General features: G+C 37.4%; 1 protein-coding gene across 11 annotated transcripts in view; it reads right to left on the reverse strand.

Moving 5' to 3' along the window:
• The window catches only part of LOC129397422 (ATP synthase subunit a-like), a 903,826-nt gene that overhangs the window by 744,604 nt on the left and 139,482 nt on the right, over positions 1 to 19,740 (reverse strand). The gene's annotated exons all lie outside the window — the stretch shown is intronic.

A 19,740-nucleotide genomic window follows, 5' to 3' on the forward strand; every position in this document is an offset into this window, starting at 1 on the left:
TGAAGGACATGGAAAGCAAGAGGTTTGAGGTACAAAAGGTGGGTGTGCATGTGTGTTTCTTTTAATCTGTATCTCCTGTTTTAGTATATAGAATCTAATAAGCTCTTTTTATTTTTCTTTCCTTTTTTCTTCCTTTCTTTTCTTCTTAATGATCTCTTCTTATGTGTTTTCTCTATATGCCTTTAACTTTCTCCCAAAAAACAATCTTGGAAGATAAAATTTGTGATTAAAAAAATGTCTGGAAGGAAACACAGGAAATTATCAGAGCATTTATCTCTGGAAAGGGCAGGCTAGGTGGGTCAAGGTCACTAGACTTATGTATACTGTATTATCTTCCATGCTGTTTAACCATTTTACAACTGGCATGAATCTGTTTTCAAGTTTAAAGAACTGGTTATCAAAATAAGTTTAAATTATGATTTGCATAGATAATATGTGGGGTAACATGGTTGTAAATTATAAGACATCTGCCAACACTGATTTCCCCTACAGACAAAAGAGCAGTTACCTGAGACTGTGATTTGGAGGTTTCTAATATTGTTCCTGAATGAGAGTATAGCTACCATTGCCAGTGGTGATGCAGAGAAAATGTGATTGGCATTCAGTAGATAGCAGGTGGCCCTAGAGACTGCTGCATATAGTACAACCCTGGGTTTCTAAATGAAGGTTGGGTAGGGAGATTCCCAGTAGCTCATTACTTCTGAGAATGCATTCCTAAATTGTTGAACGATTCACTCTAAAGCCTGGATTGCATTTGCTCTATTCGACAAGGACTTTCACATTATATAGAGTAACTGGATTAACTATGAGTTCATTGTGAGTCACTAAGAACTATATGACATATAAATGCAAAATAGTTGAAATACATTTTAGCTCCTGATAAATAACCAATGCATCATATATGTCTGTGTCAGTTTAGAAGATTCAACATGTACTTATTTAGGGTTTCCTCAGTATCTGGCACTGTGCTGGGCACGATGACACAGTGGTGAACCTGACAGAGCCTGGCCCCTCCCTTCATGGAGCATACCATTAGTTGAAATGTATAGAGAATTTTAACTTTTTTACTTTACACACTTCTGTATATTTTTCATTTACAGTAAGTATTTATTTTCCTTTTATTATTTTAAAAGCAAAAAAAGAAAGATATAATTTATTAAAATACAGCAGGGTATCCATCGGGTTAAAGCCATCAGGGCCATTAACGCTTTGCAATTTCTGGCTTTAAAGAAGCCTATTTGGTTTCACTTAAACTATTAACAGCCTGTAGAATTTGTGATCAACACATGTTAGGAAGCACTAGTGTAGAAAGATAAATAACAAGAATATGATTAAAGAAAATGGATTAATGCTGACCATATAGACAGATTAGATAGATAGATGCATACATACATAGATCGATACACAGATAAAGATAGAAATTCTATCAGTAACTGTACTTCAAATTATTAAACTAATTTTTCAATATAAAATTAGTTTCAAAAATGCCCCTCAAAAAATTATGTGGTTAAATAACCTTAGGAAACAGTACACATTAAATAACATATATACACCTCTCTTAGAAAACTGAAATATAATTAGATGGAAAATTTTTCTCACCAGGACTTCAAAGTGCTTCTTATTTCTACAGAAAGAAGAGGCAAAAAGAGAGAAGAGAGGCAAGGAGAGGCAGAGAAAGGAAAGGGAAAAGGAAGGGCAAAAAGAAAACACAGCATAGACTGTGTTAAAATTCCAAGGCTGCTGTCAAAGATATTGAGAACAGAATATATATATATATATATATATATATATATAGCAAATAAAGAATATATATATATAAAGCAAATAAAGAATATATATATATAAAGCAAATAAAGAAAAAGAAGAAAAAAAGAACTGTGTGGAGTAAAAACACAAAGGAGTAGAAAAAGAATGAGAATGAACGGATTAATTAATGGGTGGAGAGATAGATGAACACAGAATGATGGATAGACTGACAGATAAGTGGGAAAAGGAGGAAGGAAAAAGGAAGATTATGGGGCAAAGAGAAGGTATTTTTTGAGTAGCTGCTTCAATGATGGATACAGAAATGTTCTGACTTGTAATTTACTACATAAACTATGTTTATCTCTTCAAGAATACCAATGATTAAGATCCACATTATTCTTTAAGGTGTCTGAAATCACAGTGGTGAGTTTGGGGAGTGCATTGACAGTCACAGGCAGGCTCCCAAGTAGGCCACCTCTGGGATTATTACATGCATCAGGGCCATTAACGCTTTGCAATTTCTGGCTTTAAAGAAGCCTGTTTGGTTTCACTTAAACTATTAACAGCCTGTAGAATTTGTGATCAACACATGTTAGGAAGCACTAGTGTAGAAAGATAAATAACAAGAATATGATTAAAGAAAATGGATTAATGCTGATCATATAGACAGATTAGATAGGTAGATAGATGCATACATACATAGATCGATACACAGATATAGATAGAAATTCTATCAGTAACTGTACTTCGAATTATTAAACATTCAACAGCCTGAAGGCAACAGCCAAACTTAATAAACATGCCTAACAGAATTAATGATTCGAGTATGTTAAAGTCACACCCAACAACCTATCCTGTAATTGTGATAACTGAAAAGCATATCTGTTATCCTCCATCATCAATTTTTTAACTATATAATCATTTTGAGATTAGTTTACATTAAGCTGGGTGTGGTGGCTCATGCCTGTAATCCTAGCACTTTGGGAGGCCAAGGCAGGTGGATTGCTTGAGCCCAGGAGATCGAGACCAGCCTGGACAACATGGCAAAACCCTGTCTCTACCAAAGGTACAAAAAATTGGTCTGGTGTGGTGGCCCATGCCTGTAGTCCCAGCTACTCAGGAGGCTAAGGTGGGAGGATCACCTGAACCTGGGAAGGTTGAGGCTGCAATGAGCCATGATCGTACCACTGCACTCCAGCCTAGGTGACAAAGTGAGACCCTGTCTCAAATTCTTTTAAAAAATGACTAGTTTACATTAACACAATAATATTCACCTTGGTTTAATGAATGCCCATGGCATGTTTTAATGTAATATATTTATTATACTTTTGCCAATTGAAGAATCACAAGGTTCATAAATTTGGAAAGGAGAGCTTTATTTCTCATAAAGGCCCATAATCTGCAGGCTGCCCATCCTGCTGGCTGGGAAGCATAGTCTCCAGTAAAAGCCAAGAACAAGCACTTCAGGGAAGGGGCAAAGGAAATAGGAATTCACGCTGAGCAGGGTGGCCACATATACATATTTAATAAGCTACAAGAGGAGTCATAAATATTTATGAAAGAAGAAACCATGCACATGCCTCTTCATAGGTCACATGTTCAAAAAAATGGCAGTGTTAGCATGATCTGAGGGTGGAGTTGTCAGCCCTCTGCTGTCAAAAGGTGAAGCAGAGAACATGTACATACTTACTGCACATCCTCTGCACAAGTCAGCCAAAACCGGCCTGGAGATGGTGGTCAGTTTTTAGGAAGGAATGCATTGCGAGGAAGTCTGGTCATGCCCTCAGATGACTGGCTAAAGGCCATAAAGGAATGAGGCATCCATGTCTTGTTTTCTAAAGCTGGTCTCTGCTTACTCCTTAGGAAAGAATCCCGGTTGAAGGTTAATAAGGAAGGCATATCTGACCTCCCATCCTGTCATGGCTGGAAACCCAGTTTTTAAGGTTTCTCTGGGGTCCCCTTGGTCAAGAAGCAGTCTGTTCAGTCGGTGGGGGCTTGGTAACATTTTTATTTCTCACTTTCTTATATACCGTTGGAATGTATTTGTTAATATTTTACCAAAGTTTTCTGTGTCTATGTTCATGAGAAATATTTCTCTATTTTTCTCACCCTGAAATGTCCTTTTCAGGTTTGGTATCAGAGATATGCTCAAAATACAAGTTAGAGTGTTCTCTCATCCTTTCTTTTAGAGAAAAAAATTGTAAAAATAAATGCTCCTGAAGTTTTCTTGTGATTGCTGACAAATTCAGTTTCTTTTATTGATTTGTGTTTATTCAAATATTCTCCTTCTTCTTGTATCAACTTTGGTAATATGTGTCTATCAAATAATCTATTCATTTTATCTAAATGGCCAAATTTACCAGCATAAAGTTATTATCTTTTTTGTGATATCTCACTTTTTATTTCTGGTATTACTCATTTGTGGGATGTTTTCCCCTCTTTTTTCTTTGAGCTGACTTGCTAGGGTTTTATCAATTTTTTAATCTTTTCAAAGAACTAGCTTTTGGCTTTGTTGCTTTGTTGACTTTATTGTTTGTCCATTTTGTAATTCATTGATTTCTACTCTTTATTAATTACTTTTTTGTTCTTACTTTGGATTTAACTTGTTTTTCTACCTTCATAAATTGGACACGTAGAATACTGTTTTTAAACCTTTTGTCTTTTCTAATATAAGCATTTAACATTATAAATTTTCCTCTAAGAACTGTGCTGGCTGCATTCCACAAATTTTGATAGGTTGCATATTCATTTAGTGTAAAATATTTTCTAATTTATTTTGGCCTATTCTTAAAACTGTGGTTTATTCCTAGAACAATGGGTTATTTTTAAATGTACTGCTTAATATCGTAACTCATCTATAAATAGAGGTCCCAACAACGCCTCCCCTCTCCGTGTGCGAATGCTACTCACTCCTCACATCAGGAGATGAAGATTATTTCTCTTACTCTTGACTTGGCGCTTACCTTGTTAATTGGCTTGACCAACAGAATGCAACAGAAATGATGCTGTGCCAGTTCCAGGCTGAGTAGGTCTAATGTGTACTTGAGCTGGGTCTGGATTTGTTGTGGCTTTACTTAAATTCTAGTCACCAATGCCTTCAAATATTTCCATGGTGCAATCAGAAATTGTTATTTGAACACCAGCAATGCTCCAGAGGTCACTCCATGCTTTATCGCCTATCCGCTAGTTTTTAAGATGTCTGTGGAGTTCCCTTTGCCCTTCTGACTAGTGGCTGGGTGATATGGAGACAAGTAGGGGGAAGCATTGGTGGCTGGCAAAATTTAGGTAGCATCAGGATTTAGGTAGCACGAAGACCTCTCTCCACCCTACTGTCCTTCCCCTAGCCATCAGCAGCCCACTGCCTTGCAGTCAGTAAACTCGCTGTATGCCAGAGGGGTTTCTCTCCACATCCCGGACCTGCCCCCAGCCCTAACAATGCTGCTTCTATAGTCCCAGTGAGCAAAAATTGGAGGGCAGGTGTGGCCTTGATCTCTGACTGAGGCTTCTTGGGGTATAACACAACAAACCAACCCACAGACATGATTAAATGTTTATTAAAAGTTCATCTGGTCTATTCTTACCCAGTTTGAGGTAAATAGTTGCCCTCTCTACTGACCTTTTCCCCTGGGATGAGAGCAGCCATAAATCCTTCTCTGCTAGGAAGGGCCTATCCCTTTCTAGAATTTAATTCACTGTGTTTCTTTAGCTCTTTGCTGTTAAAGTGTACTGAGTTGCTGTCATTTATATAGTTGGAGTCTTTTGCAACTTTCTACCACAAAACAGAAAGCAGAAATCCTTGTATTTAAAGATATACAAGGTCTATACCCTTTCAACAGATTAGCCAGTCATAAATGATCTCTCAGTTTCTGCTCAAACTTCTTTCCTACTTACTAGTTTGTACAACAAGGACATCCTGGTCCAGTTCATAAACCAGTCCTCACCAGGGCAAGTAGATAAGTCACCAATCTCACTGCCTATCAACATTTGATTATATATATATATGAGGTTGGAAGTGGAAGCTTTAATGTTTAGAGTCTGTTTATGGGATTAGCCTGGCTAACCATTTATTAATATACCCATAGTTCTCTGCATCACAATACCCTTCCCTGTCTTCTCTGACACCTACCTAATGAGTTTCCATTCACATTACTAATCTGTTACCTGTCCAACATTTCAATGACATAGTGATATTTGTACCATTCCCTGAGCTCCATCCTACTTGGCCAGAATCCTGATGCTACTTAAATTTTGCCAGCCACCAAGAGTCTCCCCCCTACTTGTCTCCATATCACCCAACCACCAGTAAGCACCCTGCTATTGTAAAGAACTGAAAATATAACACATTGCTTTTAGCACTACCCATTTATATTTTGCTCCAATATTTTATACAGAACTTGTGAGGTATTTTATCACTATATCCCCAATACAGTATGTGACACACAGTATTCATTCAATAAATGTTGATTATTGTTTCATTGGATGTATTATTGGTTAAAATTTCTATCCACATGGAAGGTAAAGCAGGGCATGGTAGACAGAGGAAGGAAGACAGCTCAGGTGTGAGTTTTACCGGCCATAATTAGTATTGCCTCCATCTATAAAATGAGTTGTCCATATAATGGTCAACAGTTGATTCCCAGCCTGAACAACATAGTAAGACCCCTACACAAAAAATTTTTTAAAAATACAAGTGGTAGCACACTTGTAGTCCCAGCTACTCAGGAGACAGAGGCAGGAGAATTGCTTGAGCCTAGGAGTTCAAGGCTGCAGTGAGCTATGATCATGCCACTGCACTCCAGCCTGGGGAGCAGAGTGAGACTTTGGCTGAAAAACAAACAAACAAAAAAACCAAAACAGTGAATTTCCCCCCTCTGTATACTACTCTAAGTTGTGGTTCAATGATTAGATTTCTTGTTTGAATTTGAATGTAAAATTAGAATGAGGTGAGATTACTCTACATGAAAGCAATATCTTCTGTCAAGAGCTGAGCTGAGTTGAACTGAGTTGCCAGGTGATGTAGCTGTCAATTAAGACAATAATACAAAATGAAAGTAGCAGTCAAACCTTCCATCAGTTACTGCCATAATATAAGAAAGAGGCTAAATAGGAGAAAGTGCCAGTTCCATTGCTGTTCGTTTTTTTGCCATGGATCAGCAGTGGGGAATGGTCAGATGGAGCAGCATGGGACACAGATGTGAGGAATCATCACTGCCAAGGGAGTCTCAAACAAAAGACTCTTGCTGTTTTATGGAACCAAAGGTCTGGAGGAGGGAGAAAGGGAAGGGTCAGGAATGGAAAAGTACTGAGTACTTTTCTTCTAGTGAAGACACTATAAAAAGTGTCTTCAAGGTTTCCCCATCCCATAGACAAGGCCGTCTCGGCAGAGGCACCTGAGGAAAGTTTCTGCCAAACTTTCTCAGTAAGGAGGTCTCCAAATAGAGGCACCTAGGCTACCAATGCAGCTAAGACTAAGAGCATAGCCTGCCAGAGGGGATGAGACCTTGACTGCAACTTCCTTCAGAGAATGCAATGCACTAGCTGTGCCCCAAGTCTGGAGTGAAGAGGGCAGCTTTTCCAGTGAGGCCTGCTAGGTGAAGCCTTTGTAATTTCCTAGGGTCAACTTTGAAAAAAAATCACACATAGGTTTTTGTCCAACAGCCAGACTCCTCATCACCTACCAAAGAAGGAACTAACATGAGTGGAAACCGGAAGACACCACAGGTCCACTCATTTTTACAGCCCGAGAGCTTTGGTCTCCCAAAGAGCATCTGGAAGAAATTCAGCACTTTGGAAAGTTCTAGGTAGGTCCCTCCTGATTTCTGTCTTGTCTAAGGAAACTGAGCCTGGTGGCCCATTGTACATAAGCAGGAACTTATCTAGGCTAGGACAAAGTGATCAATTCTGAGACAGCTTATGAAATTATCTATGAGGTAGTGGGAAATTCAACACGGAAAACACTAGTATTGTTATGATTCTCAACAATAAATGAGAATTAAACAAAGCCTAGGGTCATCTTCATTCTATTTATCACTTAATGTTTTGTATTAAATGTATTGTATCACTAATACAATATCCATGGATATTAAATATTACAAACTCATGGACACCTTCAAAAGATGTAGTTCTTATTCTGAAACAACTTACATTCTACAGACATGCTTAGAATGTCTATAAGGGTTAGGGAAAAGCCTTTAGAGGACGTAGCTCTGCTGGTTAATGTCAACAACAATAAAATAAATGAATAGCATGGAGATGGAGCCTCCATTCAATGTAGTCTTACATTTAAAAAGTTTAGTTTCTTATAAAGACTCAATAGATATTATTTTGCTATTACATATACACAGCTTTTGGACAACAGAACCTTGTTTTGTTTGATAGATCAAAAAGTAATAGTATGGAGTGGTTTGTAATACCAGCCTTAAACAGTGATTCTGGGTAATGTATGGAATACTTGAGACAATGAATCACATTTTAGTAGGATTTCTAATGAAAATGCCATGGAATAATGCCGCAATAAACATAACGTGTGCATGTGTCTTTATAGCAGCATGATTTATAGTCATTTGGGTATATACCCAGTAATGGGATGGCTGGGTCAAATGGTATTTCTAGTTCTAGATCCCTGAGGAATCGCCACACTGACTTCCACAATGGTTGAACTAGTTTACAGTCCCACCAACAGTGTAAAAGTGTTCCTATTTCTCCACATCCTCTCCAGCACCTGTTGTTTCCTGACTTTTGAACAATAGCAAAGACTTGGAACCAACCCAAATGTCCAACAATGATAGACTGGATTAAGAAAATGTGGCACATATACACCATGGAATACTATGCAGCCATAAAAAATGATGAGTTCATATCCTTTGTAGGGACATGGATGAAATTGGAAACCATCATTCTCAGTAAACTATCGCAAAAACAAAAAACCAAACACCGCATATTCTCACTCATAGGTGGGAATTGAACAATGAGATCACATGGACACAGGAAGGGGAATACCATACTCTGGGGACTGTGGTGGGGAGGGGGGAGGGGGGAGGGATAGCATTGGGAGATATACCTAATGCTAGATGACGAGTTAGTGGGTGCAGCGCACCAGCATGGCACATGTATACATATGTAACTAACCTGCACAATGTGCACATGTACCCTAAAACTTAAAGTATAATAAAAAATTAAAAAAAATAAAAAAATAAAAAAAATGCCATGGAAGGATATAGTCTAAGGGTCTCTGTCATACCATGTAGCTAACAGTAGTAATTGTCAGTGATTACTTCCAGAACCAATGGTCTATAAAAGCACGACATGCAGAAAGAAGCGTACAATCCTGATATTACACTTGGTCGTAGGCTGATTTCCAACACCGTGTGCCTGGCAGAGGAAAAAGCAACTGTATAAATATTCAGATAGGAAAGAGAAAGAGAGAACTCATGTCAGTTCCTAAGCTATTCTTTCAGGTAACTTTTTCGGAAACAAATACTTGTGCTCTACTCCCTGTTCAGATAACTAGTTTCTGCTTATAGAGAAAGGGAAAAAGCAACAACAACAAAATGGCCTTGAAAATACTGACCACATAAGTCAGATATGTTTGGCTTGCCTAGAAATGTTTTCAAAAGGTTTTTCTTTATTTTTAACCAAAGGAACTTTTATTTTTCTGACAGTTTTATAGGCACTGTTGACTGAAAATATCATCTCCAGCCCTGGCTTACATCTGACATTCACTGGAAGCCATTTCCACTTCATTTCATGGTCATTAACAAATGAGTGGTGCCTTTTGGATCCACTGTGCAGCAATGCTATTATCTCTAAAGATTCTTACTGAATTGGTGGGCTCTCAATAAGTCTCTAGTAGTATCTCATTAGGCCAATGAAGCCATTAAACAAGATTTAGCTTAGACTGAAGAGCCAACCACATATTACAAATCCCACTTAGAATAACATTTTCAAAAAAGCATCAGTTAACCTATTCCTGAGTGCTATCCCTGCAAAAGAAGGCTTAGAGCAGGTGACTCTTTTATAACCAATATTTTGGCAAACACTGAAGTATTCAAAAATAGGCAAACAATTTCAAGAAAAAATTGTTAACTACTCAATATCAGAGAGTATTTGTTAAATAATACAAGTGAATCCTTTCTTCACCCTTAATATCATTTAATAAGACAAGGTACTGTGGCATGGGACAGTCTTGGTAGTCATGTTGCTAGTGTATACAAAAGCAATAAACATTGGCTTTTTATACAGCATAAATATTCAGCTTAGCAATTTTAGTAATCGCATTGTTCACTCAAAGGAAAATTTCTATTGTCTCTCTGTATATGTTTGCCTTCCTTCTGTGCCATAATTCTACAGGAGAAACTCTTAAAAACAACACAAGGCTTAAGTACTGGAATCAAGAATTTTATTTTGCTCATTATTTCTCTTTTTGTTAATTCCCCAAGTATTCTGGATGTTTATTTTAATGTATTTTCACCAGAACCCTTTGATGTTAGAGGGCATTCTCTCACTTCTGAGCATTTAATAATATAGTTTGATAAATATTAAAATATATTTTTATTCCAAATAAATTTTTGGGGTGCCTTAAATATAATCAAAGTTAAAATTCCATTTTATCTTATTATGAAGCTGACATTTGCAACTTTGTTTTTCAATTTTAAAAGGCCTATCCCAAGTTCATCTATAAATTTTTAAAGTACAATCTCATGGAGCAAACGGGACATGTACATACAGTTTATTAGAATACAAAGCCAGCAAGTATTTTCAGGAAAGTACAAAGTAGTTCTTTGTCCTAAAGTAGGAAGCTCCAAAGAGGTTGAAGAGCTCAGGATGATCTTATGGAGAACATATAATTTGAGATAGGATCTGAAAATGGATATAATTTTAGGGCAATACTCTCCAGGCATTTCATTTTTTAAATTTTGCATTGCAAAAAGATTCAAACATTCTATGAAAATATACAAGACAGGAAAGCGGGGTTCAGAGGTTTTATCTGACCCTCTGCAGATTACAGTGCTCTTATCAAAACTATATACAGTTGATTCTATTTTCTATATAATAATATCATAAGGTAAAGTGAAAATGTTCACAATTACTGGGAAATGGGTACTATGGAAGAAAAAGTATTATCTGTACCCAAACATATGTGTGTCCTCTGTTGGCTGACTTGTTAGTTTTCAAGGAACATCCCACTAATCTTTTATTGATCCTATTATCCGAAAAGGAAGAACTCTCTACCTAAAAGTGCACATTACTGAAACAAGCTTGAAATAGAAAGATCTGCATGGATGACCTCATAGAGAGGTGCAAGCTAGCCACAGGCAGAAGGGAAATCTATCTTAGTAACACTGCTTACCTTAGTTTCTGCTTCCTTATCTCACAAATCTCCAAAGTTACTGACAACAGCATTTATTTCAGCACATTTAATATGCCCTTTAAGTTACCACAACTTAGATGTACGGTAAATGATGCAAACAAAAACTACATTAGAAGTATATTTCCCTCATCCTGGAATATTATATTTGTTTTAAATGGGGTCCCTAAGGAAAAAAAAAAACAGGAATCAGATGATAGCACTTCACACCTCGTCTTCCCCATGTCTTAGCTGAATAATCTGAATACATTTATTCATTCAGCACAAATATGTATTGAGTACCAGGTACTGTTGTAGGCACTGGAGACATGGTATCAACCAAAGAAACAAGAAACTCCCTCTTGGAATTTGCATTTCAGTAAGAGAAGCAGACAGTAATCAACGTGCATACGTGAAATACATAGCACAGCAGAAGGTATTAAGTGCTACAGAGAAAGATAAACGTGGGCCAAGTGACTGAAGAGGCATGTTATTGTACAGGCAGTGCCCAGAGAAGGTCTCATTAACAGGTTTCCTGTGTGCCTAGACTGAAGAAAGGGAGCTAATGCGCTGGGGAGATTGGGGAAAGAGTGCTCTGATCAAAGTGGCAAGATCCACAACAGCAGCCTCTTGGTGTGTTCATGGAGCAGCAAGGGGGAGGCATGGCCAGAGTTTGGTGAGAGTGGAAGCACAGGCTGGTAGGAGATGAGGTCAGAGAGAAGGAAACAGACATCACCTCCCACTTACATTTTTATTTTGTTCTAATTCATATACAATATCACTTGTGCTATATTCTTTCAGACCCTTTCTACTTCTTTCATTGTTCTCTTTCCTGAGTACCAAGTTTAATTAATCTGCAGTGAATATAAAAGGGTTTGAACTCATCCAGTGTGGGGGTGGAATTGGTGATGAAGTGTAGGGAATGCACAGATTTGTTCCATCTCTGCTAAAGCTTCAGGCTCTGGGCTGCTACCTTTACAGCAGCCCCTTTCAGATCTTTGCCTCCTAGACCCTCCTGCACCCCACCCTCCTCACCTGGTCATCCTCATGGTTTTGCAATCCAAGAACAACAGGTCCTTCAATATGTGGTGATCTTGTTTGGACCCAGCCAGACTAACCAACAACGGGATTGAAAAAGAAAATTTAGGTCTTGGATGGTATAAATAAAGAGGATTGGCAACAGCAAAATGAAAAAGAAATTCAAAGACCTCATGTGGATGATGATCCTGCTTTCTGCAAAACAACCATTAGCTACAAATAATCAGAATTCTGCTCTTCTCTTCCTTACTCAGGTAGACCTCTGTTCCATCCACTTTTAGCCAGGCAGCCAGTAGGAATAATGAAGGCAGCAGTTAGAAAATCACCTGTCCTAAGTGCCACAAATTCTCTATGTAAAGGAGAGATAGGAGATCTATAAATAATCTTAATATGAATAGAAATGCAAATTGTATTTGTTTTTTATCATCATATTTGTGTTAGACAAAGCAACCTATATGAAGATTGGTCAAACAGCTTCAAATGTGTTTATACAAATGCTTGAGTTAGAAGTGGAAAAAAAAATTCCTATATGAAACCATGTATAAAAAATAAATTATAGGGATTTATATCAGGTATGCAAGGCTATATTCTTTCAGACCCTTTCTACCTTTTTCATTGTTCTCCTTCCTGAGTACAAAGTTTAATTAATCTGCAGTGAATATAAAAGGTATGCAAGGCAGATTCAAAACTCAAAAATCAATTAATGTAATCTATCACATCAGTAGCCTAAAAAACAAAAATCACATGATTTTATCAAGAGATACAGAAAAAGCATTTGACAAAATCCAACATCCATTCATAACTAAAACGTGCCAGTAAACTAAGAACGAAGGGGAACTTCCACTACTTGATTTAAAAAATCTACAAGCAACCTACGCATGACATCATACTTAATGGTGAAAAACTCGAAGCTTTCTCACTAAGATCAGGACCAAGACAAGGATGTCCCTTCTCATCATTCCTTTTCAACATTGTACTAGAAGTTCTAGTTAATACAATAAGTCATGAAAAGGAAACAAAAGGTATACATATGGAGATGGAAGAAATAAAACCATCTTTGTTATCAGATAATATGATTCTTTATGTAGAAAACCCAAAATAATCCACAAAAACTTTGGAACTAATAAGTGATTATAGCAAGATTGCAGATACAAGGTTAAGATACAAAAGTCAATCACTTTCATATATACCAGACATAAACAATTGGAGTTGAAATTAAAATCACAATATTATTTACATTACCACCCAAATAAGTAAAATACTTAGCTCTAAATCTAAGAAAATCTAAGAAAACCAGAGCTACATAAGAAAAACTACAAAACTCTGATGAACAAAATAAAGAAGAACTAAATAAATGAAGAGATAGTCCATATTCGTGGCTAGAAAGACTCAATATTGTCATTATATCAGTTTTTCCCAACTTGATCTATAGATTCAACACAATCCCAAACAAAATCCCACCAAGTTATTTTGTAGATAACAACAAACTGATTCTAGGGTTTATATGGAGAGGTAAAAGACCCGGAATAGCCAACACAATATTGAAGGAAAAGAACGAAGTTGGAGAACTGACACTACCCGACTTCAAGACTTACTATCAAGCTACAGTAATCAAAACAGTGTGGTATTAGTAAAAGAATAGACAAATAGACCAATTAAAGGGAATGGAGAACCCAGAAATAGACCCACATAAATATAGTCAACTGATCTTTGACAAAGGAGCAAAGGCAATGCAATGGAGCAAAGACAGTCTTTTCAACTGGCAAAGACAGTCCTGCAAGCGGTACAGGAAAAATTGGACATCCCTTGTAAAAAAATAATAAATCTACATGCAGATCTTACACCCTTCATGAAAATTAACTTAAAATGGATCATGGTACTAGGTAAAGTGCAAAACCAAAAACTTCTAGAGGGTAACATAAAAGAAAACCTAGATGACCTTAGGTGTGGCAATGACTTTTTAACTATGTTGAACACCAAAGTCATCATTAATGAAAGAAATAACTGATAGCTGTACTTCATTAAAATTAAAAACTTCTGCTCTGCAAAATATAATATCAAAAGACTTAGAAGAAAAGCCACAGTGTGGTAGAAAATATTTGCAAAAGATACATCTGATAAAGTGATCTTGTCCAAAAAATCCAAAGAACACTTAATACTCAGCAATAAGAAAATAAACACCCCAATTAAAAAATAGGCCAAAGGCATTGGCATTCACCTCACCAAAAAGCATATACAGATGGCAAATAAGCATATGAAAAATATGTTCCACATCATATGTCATCAGAGGAATGCAAATTAAAACAATGAGATACAACTACAAATCTATTAAAATGACCAAAATCTAGAATATTAACACCATCAAATGCTGGCAAGGATGTGGAACAACAGGAACTCTCATTCATTGTTGGTGGAAATGTGAAATGGTACAACCACTTTGGAAAAGAATTTGGCAGTTTCTTACAAAACTAAACATACTCTTACCATAAGATTCAGCAATCAAGCATGTACCTTCATAGTTACTCTAAGGAGTTGAAAACATGTCCACACAAAAATATACACCTGGATGATTGCAGTAACTTAATATATAATTTTCAAAACTTTCAGCATTGGCAAGGTTGTGAAGAAATGAGCACTCATTTCAGGAAATCCAAATTGTACGAAGCTTTTGAAGGTTAATTTCATAAGCAGCTATTAAAATACAAAATATGCATTTTCCTTGACCCAGCAACTCAATTTCTGGCAATCTATTTTAATCTAAGGTGATTAGTAGAGTAACCAAGATGTCCTGCTGCCAGTGAATGGATAAATAAAATGTAGTACATGCAGACAGTGGAATATTACTCAGTGATAAAAAGAAATGAACTATCAAGTCATGAAAATACAGGGAGGAAAGCTAAATGCATATTATTAGGTGAAAGAAAGCAATCTGAAAAGGCTGCACACTGTGTGATTTCAACTATATCACATCTGGAAAAGGCAAAACTATGAAGACAGTAAAAAGATCAGTGATTGCCAGGGATTGGGGATGGGGAGAGGGATGAATAGGTGGAGCACAGAGGATTTGGGGGCAGTGAAAATGCCCTGTGTGATACTATAGTGATGGTACATGACATTATACACTTAGCCAAACCCACAGAATGTACAACATCAAGAGTGAACCCTAATGTAAACTATAGACTCAGGGTGATCATGTGTCAGTGTAGGTTTATCAATGACAACAAATGTACCACCTCAGTGGGGAATGTTCATAAAAAGGGAGGCTATGCATGTGTCGGGATAGGGGATAAATGGAAAACTTCACTGTGAACCTAAAACTCCTGTTAAAAAAAAGTCTTAAAAATAGATTATAGATGGGTGAAAGAACTAAATGATAAAAAGTGAAGCATGCTAAAAATCCATCAAGAGGAATAAAACTATAAAGCATTATATAAGAGAAGTTTGGAAGGCTGTCTTAAATAAGTTTCAAATGCTTAACTGTAAACATTTAAATTCCTGATCATAAAAGGCTGTGTTAACAAAGTTAGAAAATAAGCAACAGATTGGGAGAAAAACATTTGCAATGCATGCAGTAACAGGAAGATTCGGAGCCAGAATACATATGAAGAATTCCTACAAATCAAACCACTCATAAAAATGGCTGGGGCAAGAAAGACAAACAAGGCACAAAAACAGAAACACAAGTACACAGATGCTTAAGTTCTAGTAATTACAGAAATATAACAAGATACACATTTTCAGTCACACTAACAAAATTAGAAGATTTGATATTATTCAGCGTTGGCAAGGTTGTGAAGAAATGGGCACTCATTTCAGGAAATCCAAATTGTACGAAGCTTTTGAAGGATAATTTCATAGCATCTATTAAAATATAAAATATGCCTTTTCCTTGACCCAGCAACTGAATTTCTGGCAATCTACTTTAATCTAAGGTGGTTAGTACATATAACAAAGAGTCATATGTAAGGATGGTTAATGCAGGATTGCTCCTAATGGTAACAAAATGGAAATATCTCAAATTTCCATTAATAGGAAGATTGTAAAGTAAACTATGGTGTGATCCATGCACTGGATATGCAGCAATTTTTAAAAATTAGAGAAATCTCTTTATACCAGTAGTTTTCAACTGGGAGCAGTTTTGCCCACCAGTGGACATTTGGCAATGAGTATCTGGAGACATTTTTGGTTGGCACGACTGGCAGAGGGATGAGTGCTACTGGCATCTAGTGAATGGAGGCCAGGCATGCTGCTAAACACCTTACAATGCACAGGACAGCACCCTCCCAACAAAAAATTAGCCCCAAATGTCAGTCGTGCCAAGGCTGAGAAACTTTGCCTTATACTAACATAGAAAGAACTCTCAATCATCAGGTTAAGTGGAACAAAGCCAGCCAAACAACAGTACATATAGCACTACCCCGTACCCGAAAAACAAAATTAAAATTTTCAAACCTGCACATTATATTTATGTATGAATATTATTTTTTATCAGAAAGAATAGTTACTAAAATATTAATCTCTGGGACAAAGAAAGAGTGACTATAAAGTCAGAAAGAGTGAATATAAAGTCAGAAAGACAATGATGCTATATTTTTCTGGATAGTTTGAAATCTCCCCACCAATCACATATTAAAGTACTTTTGTGTAATTAAAAGAAGAAAATTTAAAATGCAGGAGCCTATATCCCATTCATTCTAGGAGAACTGAATAAGTTCTCACTTTCTCCCCTGAGCTTTGAAACCTCTGATGTAACCATTCCCTATTCTTGTGTCTCATGATCTGAAAAGCAGGGATGGTATTAACATTTGTTTCAGTAATGGTTATAATTTAAAAGTACCGAAATTCCTTAGAATGCCATTGCTATTATGGGCCAAATTGTTTTCCTGCTGTAAGTTCATATGTTGCAATCTCAACTCCCAGTACCTCAGAAGGTAACCATATTTGGAGATGAGGTTTCTAAAGAGGTGATTAAGTTTAAACGAGGCTGTTAGGGTGGGGCCCTAATCCAATATGACTTGTATCTTCCTAAGAAGTCAGACACAAGGGATGAGTGCCCACAGAAGGCCATGCACACAGTAACAAGGGGTTCCTCTGCAAGCCAGGAATAGAAGTCTCGGAAGAAACCAAACCTACCCCAACCTTGATCTTGGACTTCCAGCCTCCAGAGCTCTGAGAAAATAAATGCCTGTTGTTTTGGCCATCCAGTCTGTGGGGTTTGGTATGACAGCCCTAGCAAACTAACATAGTTGCTATGTAAGAATACAGTAAAAATAAAATTATTGGTGCCTACTCTACTCTTTCCATGAGGGGTTAAACACAAGAAGCAAAAAAGTCACTGATTCAGTTCATTTCTCAACTGAGGAGATGAATCGAGTTAGTGAAAACAAATCCATACTTCTAGATGACAACTGTCTTGCATTCCTGTTGCTGACACTCTGAAGTTATTGACTACAATTTTTGTGACAGATCCTCCTAGCATGCTCTCTGTGGCTTCTCTTCTCTCTACCAATTACCTGCTAACACAGCCACTGGCTGTGCATCTGCACTTGCAGTCATCAAAGGAGCTGATGTCACAGCACACAACAAACCCTGGAGAGCTGGGACTGAGATGTGTGTTTGACTAAAGATTACAGGGAATTGATCACCTTTTTCTTTTTTTCCCTTTATATTTCCCATAGATAAATGGCTCCTTCTTCACAGGGAAAAATAAGAGGAAAACAGCAGGAGAGGAGAGACTACAAAGACCTATAGATCAGGGTCAAGAAGAGTAATAGATATACTCAAGTTTAAAGGGAAAGCCAAATGCCACTGGAACTCTGAAAGGCAACCCCTCAAATCACCCTTGCCAACCTGGAGTGACTATGTTGAAATGAAATAGCTCATGACAGGCTTAGACAGAGAGAAGGCCTGAGATGGTACCTTGAGTTCTGCAGGTCCTCAGTGTGACATGCAAGTAACCCCTCAGTGTCCTCTATCCCAGAGGGAATAGCTGAGGTTGCAGGATAGTGAGTTGGCCTGGCAGATAAGCACAGATAGAGAAGTGATGCTGAGAATGTGAGCAGAATGGCCGACTGTCAAGCTGGGGCTAAATGAGAGTCACAGCCAAACCTCAGGGATCCAGAGCATCAGTGAAAGCAGAGGTGGAGAGGGAAGACATCATCAGGAAGAGTCCAGCAATTTAGAGCCCACTGCATTATTCATGCCGGGCACCAGATATGTCAGCGATAAAGGCAGTGAGACCAAGGTCTCTCCCCACAAACAAGCAGGACAGGACACATTGGTGATGAGGACTCAGTGGACTCGTGCCCGTTCCAGTGTCCAGGCTTCTAGTTCCCACCCACCACTGTGACAACACTTAAGTCTCCTCCTGCACCCACCTGCCACCCAGGGAAGGAAGAGAGGGAGGGCAGGGCTATCACTTGTATGAAAAGAAATAGCTCTGAGAGGGAGTTTGAACTTTGAACAGCTTGAATATTTATCTAAAGAGGCTGTTTTCACCAGTAGAGACTTGACTATCTTTAATTGTCAAGTTTAAGTTTTTACCTCATTAGCACAAAAGAGATCACAATGCAAGATAAAATCAGTTAGAAAAAAATTTCAAAGCTTCTTTTATTCCCCACATGAGTTATGCTGTATATTTCTACTCCTTCTTACATTTTAGAATTTTGTTTTATAAATAAATCATAAAGGTAAAGGGCCCTCTAGCAATCTACTAGAAAGACCACTTTCTAGAACAATGACGCATGCCGCTCTCTGGCAGCAAGCACTCAGGTAAGGTGTGTGTGACCAGCATAGCTCTACGATGGAGGATGGCTGGTGTGTGCAAGAAGCAGAGCCATCCCCAGCACAGAGTGAGGGAGGAGGGGCTATGGCAGGGCACAGACACAGAAGAAAAGACTTGGATATTCACATTCAAGTAGAGCCCCTGAACCCTAGCTTCTATTAGTTTTGAGGGGTTTTGGTTTTTTGGTGGTTTTGTTTGTTTGTTTTGCTGCTCGATCAAGAGAAGTACAGAATGTATAAAAAGAGGACACACGAAAGGTTTTCATCCTTGCTTATTAAAATAACTATATATCTTTAATGCACCCTTCAATATTCTAAGGGTAACAGCATACTGCTTGATTTGCATGCTCTTGATTTCCATTTGAATATATCATTATGGCTATAAGTAGATGCAGATGCTTAAGTTAATTTTATTGTTAATGCCTCAAGGCATTTTTAGGAAAAGTGCACAAAGCTTTTAAAAATCCAATAAATTATATAGAACCTTAATTTACTTCCTGTTATACCTTCAACTGAGGAAGGACATAAAGTGCTCGTGAATTTAGATCTTGCTTTTGTCACCAATTGAATAAGTATTTGACTTACTGAAATGGACAAAACACACTCTTGGAATGTTATTTATGTGCTAACAATCCCTCATTAGTTGGATAAAGAATTATATCTTGACTAAAATTGATAAGAAGCTTATAAACTGTCCTATTAATCTACAAATAATGATAACTTGTAGGCATATATTATGTCAAGCTCATGTCAACAGAAATGAAAGTTTGTCTGGAATCATTCTATAAAAACCTCTATTACTCCCTCTACTCTCTAGCCACAGAATC

Source organism: Pan paniscus, chromosome 2, assembly GCF_029289425.2.
Source record: "Pan paniscus chromosome 2, NHGRI_mPanPan1-v2.0_pri, whole genome shotgun sequence".
Taxonomy (NCBI): domain Eukaryota; kingdom Metazoa; phylum Chordata; class Mammalia; order Primates; family Hominidae; genus Pan; species Pan paniscus.